General features: G+C 41.4%; 1 protein-coding gene across 6 annotated transcripts in view; it reads left to right on the top strand.

The window, feature by feature from the left end:
• The first annotated feature begins 665 nt into the window (after positions 1 to 665).
• Positions 666 to 6,000, top strand: part of arhgap32b (Rho GTPase activating protein 32b) — a 113,348-nt gene continuing 108,013 nt past the window's right edge. For 4 of the 6 annotated variants that reach the window (XM_071460605.1, XM_071460607.1, XM_071460604.1 and 1 more), the window contains exon 1: positions 667 to 1,193. The gene's annotated coding sequence lies outside the window, so the exon portion shown is untranslated. Of the gene's footprint in view, positions 1,194 to 6,000 lie in introns of all 6 variants that reach the window. The other 2 variants (XM_071460608.1, XM_071460606.1) reach the window with 1 other exon arrangement.

Here is a 6,000-nt window from a genome sequence, read left to right as displayed (position 1 = left end):
TTCAGTTTCATGACAGATATTTTGTTCTAAACAGCACCGGCGCCTGGCTAAAAGTAAGACACAAGGGCAGCAGGACCCTGAATCCTCCTCTGAAGCCAAGCATATTGCTCTCAGAGGTCACACTGCCTTTGTGCAGCATCTGTGCATCTGTGCATGTGACTGAAACAGCTCAAAATCCTCTCACTTCTCTCCCAACATTTCATCACATGCTCACACTGTTGACTCTGCTGTCTTAATGGACACTTTGTTTTCTGAATGGTTTGTGTCATAATTAATTGTTAAATAAGCCATCATGCAACAACATGTCTGTGCTGTTTCTGGCTGGTTATTGACCACCACATCTCATGTCAATAACAATGTTTGCTCTCAAAACAGTGGTGAATTTATAAGTGTAATTTATTACACTTATTACTAAATCAGTGGCTGGTCATGTTAGCCAGGCGTTATTTGCTTAAAACATTAATAAAGCCATTTATTTATCTTTTAGCTTAAAAAAGATTTGATTTTTTTTTTAAAGTTATAATGTGAATGTTGGTTTTCTTTAGAAATGTAATTATTGTAAGACCTTTTATGTTGAAAAATGCTCTTCATCTGAGTCACTGTGCAACTCAAAAAGTGTTAGATATTATAATCCACTATTTTCTCAGTCTTTGACTCGGCCGTGTCCGACATTTCCGACAGCACTTGAAGGCGGCGCCGCGGTAGCGCCGCTGCTCCGCTGGAGTGCGGCTCCAGTCCGAGCTGTGCTCTGCGTAGAGTCGCATGCGGAGGAGCCTCTTTTCAAGTTCTAACCTGGAAATACCGTCCTGCGGCTCCAGAGGAAGCCGGCTTTAGTCACACTTTTGTTTAGACAGTGAAGGGATCTTTAGTGGAGAGGGTAGTTTTTATTTTTCCTCAGAGCAACAACAACAACTGACTGAACGCTGCCCGAGAGCGTCGTTGTCCCGGGGGAGGCTTTTTGTTTGGGGTTAATCTAACTGTGAACACAGCCACCGGCGCGCTCCCCCCGTCCGGAGAGCGATTGAAAAATAACCTCAAATACTTTGAGCCTGACGTGTTTGAGTCCGCGGGCTGAAGCTGGGATGAGGAGGGAATTTAACAGCGGAGACGCGCCAGACGGAGACAGCGAAAGCTAAGCTCACCTCGGCGGCCATCGGTGGTCAACGACCGCTGCCCCGGCCACGAAAACACAGGTACTTTAACTGAAACTTCGCGCATTAATGGCCGTGGTTTGTGCTGAGCCTTCTTTCCTGCCACTTTGCTTGGTAACGTTTTGGAGCTGGAGCTGGTGTTTAATGGCCAGACAGTGTGAATTGTCTAGTGTAAGACGGCGCGCATGTGTGTATTGTGTGTTTATTGTGTGTGTGTGTGTGTGAAGGGGGTATTGACCAAAGCGAGAGTGGTGTCCCCCCCAGCCGGTCTTGGCTTGCATGGAGCTGGTTAATCCTCCCATGGTGAGGGAATGATGAGCAGAACCCCATTCAAAAACAGGGCAATTTAAGCCTGCTTTGAGTTCAGCGCTCCTCTTACAGAATACATATAACAACAGTATTTCAGTCTTGAATATTTTGTTCTTGATCGGGTTTACAACCTGGTATCACCAAACACGAAAACGACCCTGGTGAACTATTCTGACTAGTACAGGGATTTTAATGAAAGTTATTCTCTATTCATATTCCGCTTGGTGAATCAGATTAACTAATGGAATTATTAAAGGGCTTTTGAGTGGAGTCTGGTTCATGGTGTTTTCCACACATGACAAGAGCACATGTGAGGGTATAAAATGATGATTAAGTCTACCTAATTCTGTTTCACGCTAGCTGCAAATAACTATTTATTGAATGTTGTATTGCATATTTAAAGATCTTCTAACATTAGACTGGGCTCCACTGCTTCTGTCAGAAAAGGTCTAGTTTTTCTATTTGTCAGTCTCTTTTTAAAATGATTTCATTTGAACTGTTGAATCCTAAATTAGCTGCGATCCATGAGGGACTTTCTGAAAGCTGCCCACTCCCTCATATGTTATTTGATCCACAGCACCAGTGCTCTTCTGATGCTTCATTCCCTGTATTAGATTACGATTTAATCAGATATGCATGGAGGCTTTAGTCCTTCCTAAACTAGGCAAACCAGCTACAAACAGGGAGGAATAAGCGTATACACATTCTTCATATCCAAGCTACAATACTGCTGCACCATTGAGCATCTCCAGTGAAACATTTGGGTGGTAGATGCCTTGCTCAGGAGCACTGAACAAGGCATTGACCAGCTGTCTCCCTTGTGTCACATTTCCTGGTCAGCATGACTAATTGTACAGCAACACGCCTCTAAAACCGATTACACTGCAACATCATTTGGGTGGAACAGTTTACAAGTCACGGTCTGTTATGTATTCTGCTATCAGGGTCACAGTTCAGTGCAGCGGGAGAAAACATACCTGCACCAGGTGGCCTTTTTTTTTTTTTTTTTTTGTCGTGTGTGTATCTGAGAAAACAAACACTAACATCTTATCTGCATTTGAACAACTGTGCTAGCACTCGCAGCATTTTGATGCTTGATGTTACTTTGAGCCAACCTCCTCCTGTAGAGGAATTAACACTTTACCTGCTTTCATTTTAACAAACCAGTCTCTGTGGTGACAACTGGTTGGAAAAAAGCTTCATCATTATACACGTGTTTATAATTTTATCATTTTACTCAAACATATACAGCCTCAGTATGAAGTGTGGTGAATTTCCTTGTTTTTGAAGAAGTAATCTACTCACAGACGGAGCAGTGGACAGTGGACTAACCTGTTCTTTAACAGCAGCTGGAAATCTGATTCTTTTTAAAGGTCCCATATTGTATAAAGGTAGATGTCCATGTGTTTTTGGATTATAAAGCAGGTCTAGGTTCTATATTAATACTGTGAAAGTGTCAAAGCCTCAGTCCACAGAGAAATACACACAGCCTGTGTTCAGAAACTGAGCCTTTAAACCAGCTGTCAGGACTTCGGGTACTTTGTGATGTCACAACAAAGCAGTCACTGCTCTCAGCCACGCACCAAGCCCTGCCCACCTGGTCACACCATCCAACATTGCAGGATTTGGTTTCTCTGAGTGTTTACCTAAAATCTGCTATATTTTTAATAGATCACTCAGAAAACAGTCAGCCAATCAGAAGAGAGGCTCAGAGCCTGGTGTTACTAGATGAGATGTAAAACTACACTCAGACGGTTTTTGGTTCTTAAAACCACAAATATATCTTCTTATGGATATCAACACTTCAAATAAAACACAGGAAAGGTGTAAACTATGGGACCTTTAATGAAATATTTCATAATTAGTGTAATATATTTATATAATTATGAATATTACACCAGTCTGTGTTGACCATGTAAAGTTCAGGCTATGTGTCTTTGGGTAGCTCATATAGACATAACGACCAGTTTTCATGCAAGTTATACGTCACTTCTTTTTCAGAGGTAATTTTGTGGCAGAGACTTGCTTTCACTCCTTTCAATGAGGACTTCCTTTGTTGCAGTTTCAGAATAATTTACTTTGAGATTTAGACCACGATTCATGTACAATGATTCTGTAATTGTAATTATCAGTATTGTGTTCTGAGCTGGCGGCGTCAAAGCCAGATGATTCAACTTCATTGTTCTGAGATTTCTTTCTAGCTGAGGAGCGAAATAGATAAAATAGAGAAGCATAAATTACTCATCAGATGACACATACTGGATTATTTTGTCTGCCCCTTTTTCACCTGATGTTTACAGTAACATTTATATTTAAACCACTTGGAAAATAAAACAAGACGGCACTCTGAAGCTGCCATGTCCTCCAGCTCGTGGAGGCCAGTGAACCAGGTGATTAGTGCCAACAAAACAGCATCTCTGTGTATAGAAAATAAAGCCGACCTGTTTGGGTCTGAACATAGAAGCATCGAGAAGGAGCTGACCTTGGCTCAACAGCTTGTTTACCTTAATCGGCCTTTGTAGTGAACACAGTCCTGAGTATAAATTGACAATGAAATACTCAGCTAATCGCATGATAAATACATGAGTTCAGCGTTTCTTTGCTTTCAACCAGCTCTGTATAGGACGAGGAGGGGGCACATTAGCCCTTTATAAGGTAGTGAAATGCCAGCATATATAAAAAGGAGTTTTATTCGCGGCCACAGTTTGTTTTTTAATCAATGTTTTTATTTGATTTTCCACACACAGAAATAGGCAATAACCACAATAAGAATCAATCAATATCTGCAATCACAACTTTCACGACCAAACACATGGGACAGAGTCCTTCCTCTGGCTTGTGGCCACAGTCAATATGTGAGATCAAAATAATTTTCCTAACAAGACTGTAAACGTGACCGAGGTAAGGTTTCTGGTGGAAGCAGAGGAGCACAGCTAATGCTGCTGTTACAAGTTTGGACAGCCAGCTGCAGCTGAGAAAACAACACACTCTGCGCTGCAATAGATAAGACTCCAACCATTTCAGATTTCCTGCGATGGGAACTTCAGGATTAGCCGTATCTTTACAGACAGAGGGTACAAGTATCTGTAGTCGCTCGTGGCTGATGCAGATCTTGGAGACAGCAGCACATTCATCACACAAGTTAAGCTGCTGCTTTGGATTGTGATCTTAGGTTTTCTACTAGTGGACACGTTAATACTTGATAAAGGAAGAGGCAGTGAAAGTAAAACAATTCATCCTCCTGTGGTGAAAAGATACTAAAAACAGAAGAGACGCAGTCTGCGTAGGTCACTGCATAAAGTGGTCAGGACCACTTCCACGTTAGCTGTGTGTTTTTGTTTGAAGTTAGTAGTAATCTCCTTTTAGATTGTAGAGAAGGCTAAACCTTTGGCTAATCCAGACTGAAATATCTCAACAACTGTTGAATGGATTACTATTAAATTTAGTACAGACAGACATGATCCCCAGAGAATGAGTATTTCTGACTTTGGTGATCCTCTGAGTTTTCACCAAATGCCACCAGCAGGTTGACGTTTATGGTTTTTAGTGACATGTCTCGACAGCTATCGGACGGATTGCATAACTGTTCGTTTTATTATCTGTTCATCTGCCAGCTACTTTCTTGACTAATCGTTTGGTAAATCATCAGAACAGAGAAGATGGAAGTAGGGAATGTTTGGTATTTTGATTAATTGATTATCAAAATAGTTGATTGACCAATTGTTTCAGCTCCACTTTGGTTTATGAGCAAATAGCTGAACTAAAGACATTCCCACCAGCAACATCCGTAGTTTATGCTTAGTGCCAGTTAGCAAATTTTAGCATGCTAACGGGCTAGACTAAGATGGTGAACATGGTAAACATTATACCTGCCAAACATCAGCATGTTAGCATTGTCATTGTGAGTATATTAGCATGGTTGTGTTAGCATTTAGCTCAAAGCACCAGTGTGCCATATGGTCAGGTTAAAAGACAAAAACAAAAAGTTTTGTCTGACTGTGTCCATCTGAGAGAGTTAACCAAGCTGTTCATGGTTAGCATGGCTGCAGACAGGGCTGCTGACTCTGAAAGTGATCATTTCTGAAAACACACAACTTTTGTTTCGACCTCACACCGGTGATCTTGACCTCTTGTTTTAATGAAACAGCCGGCTGTCCTGGATGAAGCCCGTAGCTTTATCTGCGGCACAGCTGAATTATTCATGTCTTTTCGTTTGTGTTACAGTGTCAGGGCACCTTCATGAAGAAAAAAGTGATTCTGGATGCCAGGTTTTTGTTTTATGTTGACGTGCTGGTTTGTGGTCGTTGCATCAGGAGTGTAACGAGTTCGTACCTGTTTATATTCTGTCTTCATCTTTCTTTTGCAGCAGTGATGCTGCATCATGTCATGATTGGTCATACTGTTCATGTAGCTAAATAACTAAAGGACCTAACCTCGATCATACGTGACTCACTTTCTATTGCCATGCACATGCAATCGCATGTCGATATGTTTGTGTGTATGTAGGTATGTATGTGTGTAACTGTATGTATTTGTATAC

Source organism: Trachinotus anak, unplaced genomic scaffold (assembly GCF_046630095.1).
Source record: "Trachinotus anak isolate AG129_WGS33_773 ecotype Australia unplaced genomic scaffold, CSIRO_AGI_Tana_v1 ptg000024l, whole genome shotgun sequence".
NCBI classification, from domain to species: domain Eukaryota; kingdom Metazoa; phylum Chordata; class Actinopteri; order Carangiformes; family Carangidae; genus Trachinotus; species Trachinotus anak.
Note: the sequence above shows the minus strand (reverse complement) of the source record. Positions and strands in the feature narration are given on the sequence as shown.